Below are 8,179 nucleotides of genomic sequence, written 5' to 3'. Positions count from 1 at the left end.
TTAAATGATGTCAATATTCCCATACCACTGCAATTGATATCCTAGGTGTTACTCTAAACCCCAACCTAAGCTGGACAGCTTATGTTAAATCCCTTGCTAAAAATGCTCCTAAAAAATTTGGAACTTCTGTACAGAGTTCGTTTTCTTCCCTGACGAGCAGATGACCACAATATACAAAAGTCATGTGCGTTCTCAGATCGAATACTGTTCACCACTGTGGAGTGGATGTGGAGCGGTTGCATTGAGGCAGTTGGACAAAATTCAAAATAAAGCCACTAGATTAATCAATAATCCTGCCATTACGCAGGACCTTCCTCCGCTATCAGTACGTAGAGATGTTGCATCTTTAGCATTATTTTATCGATATTTTTACGGTAAGTGCTCTGACGAACTGGCTTCAATTGTGCCTACCCCTCACATTTTTTCCCGAAATATTCGGGCAGCTGGGAGCGCCCATGAGCTCACACTCTCTCCCGCACAATGCAAAGCCTCTGCTTATGAAAATTATTTATCCCCAGATACACTACTCTCTGGAATTCACTTCCTCGGAGTTGCTTCCCATAAACGTTTAATCCACTTTTATTTAAATCCAGTTTTTTTAAATATTTTATGAATGGAGGATACCTTTAGGCACATGGACTTTTTTTCCCTCTGTTTTTCCTTCCTCCTTTCATTGTTTCTTAAAAAAAAAAAAAAAAATCTCAGTACCAGAATATTCCGTCGAACTCTCTCAGCCACTACATAAGAGAAATAAAAAAAAAAAAATCAAACAGGTCGTCCATCTGGTTCTAAAATCAATGAAAATTACCGATTTACTGTCTGATTATATAAAGAGGAGTATACTGTAAGACAGATCAAACAGGTATTCAGTAATGAACTGTGGGTATTAATGCCTAAGTACTGTACACTTGTTAAGGTGTGTCAAGCATAGGACTCCTTTGTCTCGAGGAAGGGTCTGACTAGTGTCTGTATTACATAGTGACGTGAAGTGTTCAGGTAAAAGTATTATTACTGACATTTGGTGACTGTTCGTTAAAATAACTGTAGAAGGGTCAAGTCTGGCTAAACCTGCTACATTTCTCAATATATATATATATATATATATATATATATATATATATATATATATATATATATATATATATATATATATATAAAACTCTTTCAACTGAACAACCACAACTTCATGAAGCTGTTGCTGTGGGTCGGTAGTTGGCATAAACATCTCGTAATACGTGTTCCCAGAGACTAGGGTTCAAGGCCAAGCGTGACAGAGATTTGGAGTGAGTGCTGTTACATAATATAGTCCCTTGTCATTTCTACTTATGACATAGTATAGACTCTGGCGCACATAAACGCAGCGAATACAACACTTCGCCTTTCACATACTTTTCTCTTTATATAGAGCTATAGACACTCCTTCCCTGTTTGCACTTCGCCAGCTTGAAAACTGGTTAATTTTGACTATCACTCTCCCTCCTGCACCATCGCCATCTTTGTCATTGTTGTGGTTAGGATGGATGTGGAATCCAGTCACGGGTCAGTCGATTCTGGTCCCCCCTGGTCCCGGCCATGGGTGAGCCGCAAGAACTCAGAACTATTAAACTATTAGCCATAGTTTATCACGTCTGGACTTGCCCTCGCTGGAATGAGGGAGAGAAGCGAATCGAAAAATCGTGTGTCCATGTTGGAGTGTGAAGGACGTGGGGCCAAATTGAGGTCGAGGAAGGTCTTGCGTTTTCTTGACCTCCAGAGTGAGTTTATGTGGGACGAGGGAGGGGCCATGGAGGAGTCTTCATAAGAGATCTTGGCAAAATATTATTACGAATATTTTTGTCCTGCCGCTTATTTGATATTATTCACGCCAATCTATTTCGAAATGTAAGGCACAGTTCATTCACTTTACACTGACCCAGATTTTCGTCCTTTAGTTGCTTGTTTCCTGTAGCTCAGTGGCAGAATAAGACAGTACTACACTTCTACCTCCTTTGCATAACACTTCTGTGACTAGCACCATATTCTAGCACTAGTCTATTGTTTCAGCTCAGCATTCGAAATTCAGATGGTAATTTTATGTCAGGTTAAAGGAAACAGAGTATAGCTGTATGACTGAAGGCATAAACGAGCTATTTAACACGCCACTCATGCAAAATTAGACGGAAGGAATGGGTGGGGGTTCGTGAGGTAGCATCACTCCTCTGTAAATATTGTTAATTATGCTGCGTCCACGTGTACACAGAGAGAACCTGAGGAGTGGGAGGAGGTGGAGTCTGGAAAGGAAACAAAGGGAAGAGAAAACAAGGGCGTGCGAGTGGCAGTTGAGAGAGGGGGAAGAAGTGCTGGAGAGACGAATACGGATCAAAATATATTGCAAAAAAAGCATGAGAAGCTGACGACCACAAAAAGCAGGAAGAAGGGTAATCTGAAATAAGAAGGTAAAACGGAAGGTGGATTAATAAGCCAACATACGATCCATTCCCTGTCGTACCTGAGATTTGTTTTTGGAGGAAAAACAAGGAAAGGAGAATGTAGAACCCTTCAATAGTTCTTGATGTCCTTCCAAACAAAAATCCTAGTTAACAGATGGAAATGATTGTATGTAGGTTTGAGAATCTCAGCCCTGTAGAGGCAAGGAACAAAGGGTCTAAAACTGTGGTAACAATGAGGGGACTAACGACCCTAGAAAAACTTACTCAGCGTTAAGGAAAAAATAATGGGAAAGAGAGCAGCAAGAACACAGGATGAGGCTGATGCTGTTGTTCCATCTCACCACCACCGAGCTACCGGCTTTCAGCGGCTCGTTTTAGCTGCACGCCTGCTTGTCTGAATGCTTGCTGCTGTGAGTGCGTTTGTTTGTGGCTATATATGGTCATATGTATGTATTCCTGATTGTCTGGTTGTGCATGTGTGTGTGTGTTTCTGATGTGTGTGTGTATGTGCGCCTGTTTGTATATGTGTGTGTCAGTGGTAGCTAAAGGCACAACACAGCTAGGGCCTAATGTGGGCTACTGATTTTATACACGAGTTCACTTGAATGATTACCTTTCCATATGCAGCAGTGCCTTTGTTGCCATGTGTCTGAATCAAGAGGAAGCATTTCTCTCTCTCTCTCTCTCTCTCTCTCTCTCTCACACACACACACACACACACACACACACACACACACACACACACACACACACACACACACACACACACACACACACACACACACACACACACACACACACACGCACGCACACACACACACACACACACACACACACACACACGCTTGCTTACTTAACATACTGGCCCGTACTGGTGTTGGTGTGTGTTCAGTGCCGGGCCAATCCAGGCAGTGTACTCGAATGGTCCCCGACACTGTTCCGGTGTTTCTAACCCGTGATGGGGGTGGCGGCTGGCTGGCAGGGAAGGAGTGTGTGGCAGGGGTAGAGAGGGCCCAGGGGAAGAAAGTGACAAGTTGTTGGAAAATGGAGAGAGGAAGAATAGAAACATACTTATAGAGGAGGAACAGGCCGACAGATACTAATAAATGGGAGGGATTGCAAGAAGTTTTTGAAAAATTAAGAAAGAGAGGAAGTAGAGACGGAGGAAGCGGGGAAGAAAAAGTGAAAATTGGTGGGACAAGAAAAAAGTGTGTTTTTGACACTGAATGAAAAAGGATGAGAGGAGAAGGAAATGAAAGACAGGACAAAAAAAAGGGAGGGGGGGAGGGAGATTGGTACTGCCTGAAAGATTGACTCTGATTAGTGGAATATATGTATCGTAAATTATTACTGGATGGGATGTGAGGATAAAGGGAGATGGAGAATGCATCACAAACTTCTCCATACAATTAGTGATCCAAATGAAGCAAACTGGCAAATGTACTCTGAAGGTTGCAGGATTTTAGCACTCTACTGATACCATGAAAGAAAGGAAGAACGTTAGAAAAGTGATCTATAACGAGAACTTAAGTTACTAATGAACAAAGAAAGAACAAGAAGCAGTGCCAAGGCACAGCAAACCCATCCCTGGGAGTCATTTAGTGCTGACGTATAAACACAACAGGATATCTAGTCAAAGATGTCACATATTGTATTTTGGAGTATATTGGGTGAAAATCGCATCCATTGTGCCACCTCTCCATGCCTTCCTCCGCCCTACATGGGCATCTGGTTGCGCTCATGACTGGACTGTCACACTACCATATTGCAGAACTTCTGCCCATCAGAAATCTTTTATTCCCCGAACTGCATCTCTTTGGAACTCGCTTCCCCAGCGTTGTTTCCCCCAACACTTCAACTTACAGCTGTTTAAGTCCAACTATTACAGATTTTTTATGAATGGAGGACACCAGTAATCTGCTGTATGTTTTTTTTTTACTCATTTGTTTTTTCATCCTCAGTTCTGTTATCTAAAAAAAAAAAAAAAAAAAAAGGCTCATTTGAAATTTTAGGCCCGATCCTCCTGACACTGACCCCCCTAACTGGGGGTGACCCCCTGATGTAAGGAGGCATGTCATAGGATGCAGATTTGAAAGATGCTCTTTTGGGTTTTGTTTCCATGTCGCTATAACGATTTTGAAATGAGTTATGGCAAAAAAAACATTTTTTTTTTTTTTGAACCAACAGCCTTGGCGTTGGCCCAGTTTGACCCAAAATTTAATCAGGTGATCAGGTCATAGTCCATCATCCCTTTAATTTTAGTCAAAATTGCACTGTTAGTTTTCGCGTAAAGATGTTGACAGACAGACAGACAGACAAACAAACAAAGAAACAGACAAACCGAGTGAAAGCAATACCCGTCCCCGAGCCCCTCCGGGGCGGGGACGGGTAATAATTGTGGTCAAATTAACAATGCAACAGTGACTGCAAATCATACATGGAAAGCGAACACAGGTGACGAAGAACATATGGAAAAGAAGATATTATACTTTCACTGAAGTTATTTTAATCATTTTCCCGCCCATGTTTTCCATCCTAAGGATGGGATGATGATAGGATCTAGAAACAAGGAAAGAGAAACTACGGAAGTGGAAGAAGAGAACCACTGATGAAGGTAAGAAAAGTGAAATAAAGCAGTGGGAATTAGTGAGGAGATGAAATGTGAGATTACCTTTGGTGGGAGAAACGACGGCACGAAAAATATTGGAAAACGGACTCGCAGGAAATTTAGAAAGCAGAACTGGACACTGAGAGTAATATAGGAGAAGTAAGATATAATATCTGGGGGAATGAATAGACGGAGGGAGGGAGTTACCAGGGTGAGAGGATGGAGTGGAAAGGAGAGGCTCTGGCTGAGGTCACGAGCTCAGTATTGATAATTCGGGTCCAGACTCCTCCCATCCCAATGAATATCTTTCTGCATTTGCTCTCTCTTTCTCCCAACTCTCAGTCAAGGAAAGGTAAAAGTTTCTAATATCAAATTTTAAGATTACTTTAAGATTACTAACCTCTTAACTTTTAGAGATCCATCGTATTTTAATAGACTCGTCTGCAGTAGTAAATGTAAATGTTTATGTGTTACTTTCACTGCAGGGAAGGAATTAAATACGTACGGGTAGCTGATTTATATGACGTTAACCACCCTCCACTATCACCGTTAACTTATTCACTGTCGCAATCCACAGTCATTCACCATTAAACTATCCGCCAGCGCCACCACCTCCAGCACCACCACCACCACCACCACTGGACGTAACATATTGATCCATTATAGTTCCAGTACCACAACCACATCTTTGAAATGACTTTTTGTCCCTCATACCCGAGTCGATTGGTAATCCTTGACATCACCCTGTAATTAGCTCTGGTGTTGTACACATAAAATTAACTGAGTTGAACTGCTACTAAATGGTTTGTCATACTTTTATCTTCCTTAATATACTTGCTAAACTCTACACAACCAAGCGACTTGTTCTTTGTCTCATACCCGAGTAAGTTGGTAACCCTTGATATCATCCAGAAATTAGCTTTGCTGTTGTACTCATAAAATTTACTGAGCTGACCTGCTATAATGTCGTTTGTTTATACTTTTATCTTCCCTCAGATAACGGCCAATCGCTTCACAACCAAGTAGGAGTCAATAACAACATTAAAACTACAACACAAAATGAACCATGTTATTTAAGTGCTATAGAGATGTGTTTATCGTAAAAGGATGGATCTCTTCAACTCGAGGATGTAATTTCGTTTTATTCCTACTATAGTCCGACGATTTTGTTCTACCTAATGAAGGACGTCTGAAGGTGATGAGATTAACGACGGCTGTATCTAATCACAACAGTTCCAGATGTCCCCTATGCCGAGTATTAAAAAAAAAAAAAAAAAAAAAAAAGGTGGAAGTGACTGTTTAAAAAATTGGGTTGAACTGATTATGGTTTGTGAGTATTCCAGCTGGACTGACAAAAAAAAAAAAAAAAAAAAAAAAAAACTGAAAATTGTATGTTGTTTTCAATATAACTTGGCCTAAAACTGCCACCTCGACATTTTGAAAGCCGAGCTGTAGCAATACATAAACGCTAAAATATGATGCAAGTCGCGTAGAGGTGCAATGGAAAGGATATGCACCTGTAGCAATGCCTTATCCTGGCACTGAGGTACGTGAGATAAACAGCAAAAGGACAAAATTCTAGGTTAAGCTGCGAAAGGACAAAATTCTAGGTTAAGCTGCAAAAGGAAAAAATCTAAGTTAAGCTGCAAAAGGACATAATTCTAAAAAAAGTTGCAAAAGGACAAAATTCTAGGTTATGCTGAAAAGCGTATAGCTCCTGAAACAACGAGACACCAAGTGAAAAGTGGAAGAGTATCGTGTGGGAGTAAGATAGACTTTGAAAATGGCTGTTGATAATTGTACTAGATGAAGGGGTTTGGTAATGGGCGAGAGGTTTTCAGTGGTACAGGTTTGCATGGCTGGATATTGGCAAAGCCTCACACAAAAACTGGTTTGTGTGAGTGGAACATGTAAATACCTGGATGCATATAACCCCTTCACTACCACAGCTGCATCTTAAGCTGAATAACATCATCCCGTGCTGCCAACACTGACATATTTATACACCGTAGCGTTCTGACAGGGGTCAGTGCAAATGTTTCTGACCTCTTATGTACGAGAGAGAGAGAGAGAGAGAGAGAGAGGTGAAAGACATTTTCACAGCACATTGGCTAAAAGATTGGATAAACCAGTCAGGCGAGAGGCCAATAATTAGGAGATAATTTTAAAATCGAGGTTTGGATGAAGGAGTGTAGGAGAACTGGAATTGTGACGTCGCAGAGTGGGAATGTGGTACAGAGAAGAAATCTAAAGAGGCTGCCAGGCCAGAATTATAACTAAATGGATGTAAGAAAAAGAAGATTGTTTAGATACACGCCTGTTGACCATAAGTGGGTCATTAAGGCTTTATAGGTATAAGAGAGCAAATATAATGGGCAAATTTTGTGTATTTTACTGTGGATTTACTGTAACTCTGAAAACAGAAGACACAGAAATAAATCGTGTTTATAAATGGAAAGTACTGTATTGTGTTAAGGATATACATTTAATACAAGCTTTGGCAAGTTAGCGAGAACTACAGTACACAACAATCATCATCATCATCACATCATCATCATTGTCGTCGTTGCTATCCATATCATCTACATCATCATCAGTCATTTTTTTCATTCATTGCCAGACGCCATGTATCCCAAACGGGGTGGTCAAGGGCTTAGAGTTAATTGTTTTACAGGGAGGGGCACTAATCCTCCACCAACCCCACTTGACACGTAGGGATGCCAACAGCATCTGGTGTTCCCAGGCAGTCACCCATCCAAGTACTAACCAGACCCAACGTTGCTTAACTTCGCTGATCGGATGGGAAGCGGTGTACTCAACGTGGTATGGCCGTTTCTCATAATAAAAATTCAGCACATGACCGACGCAGCAAAATCACGAAATGAAATGACTCCACAGCGAAAAAAATATGACACGTTAACAGCTCATCCATGTACGTCCCACACCAAGACCCGAAAAAACTGACTTTACACATGATGGCGCAGGCAATTTACACTACAGGTATGCAGAGAGGTGGCGTGAAAAAAAGGAAAATATAAGTGAAAAGCTGAGGATATCTGCGTTATAAGCGACTGGTTTGTGGAGAGTACAAGTGAATTATAATCTTGGCTATTATGAGTTTATATATGTATCAGATCTGGGC

The 8,179-nt window shown here is 41.1% G+C and overlaps 1 non-coding gene across 1 annotated transcript; it reads right to left on the bottom strand.

Annotated features, from left to right (window-relative positions):
- Positions 1-7,755: 7,755 nt before the first annotated feature.
- LOC145418483 (5S ribosomal RNA) lies at positions 7,756-7,874 on the bottom strand. Its single transcript, XR_013900700.1, has one exon. It is a non-coding gene; the product is annotated as a 5S ribosomal RNA (ribosomal RNA).
- Between the last annotated feature and the right edge of the window lie 305 nt (positions 7,875-8,179).

The sequence above is a fragment of the Coenobita brevimanus genome, chromosome 114 (assembly GCF_032717465.1).
Source record: "Coenobita brevimanus isolate Jiangsu-jjx chromosome 114, ASM3271746v2, whole genome shotgun sequence".
NCBI classification, from domain to species: Eukaryota; Metazoa; Arthropoda; class Malacostraca; order Decapoda; family Coenobitidae; genus Coenobita; species Coenobita brevimanus.
The sequence above is the reverse complement of the archived record's forward strand: the minus strand, read 5'-3'. Positions and strand labels throughout refer to the sequence as shown.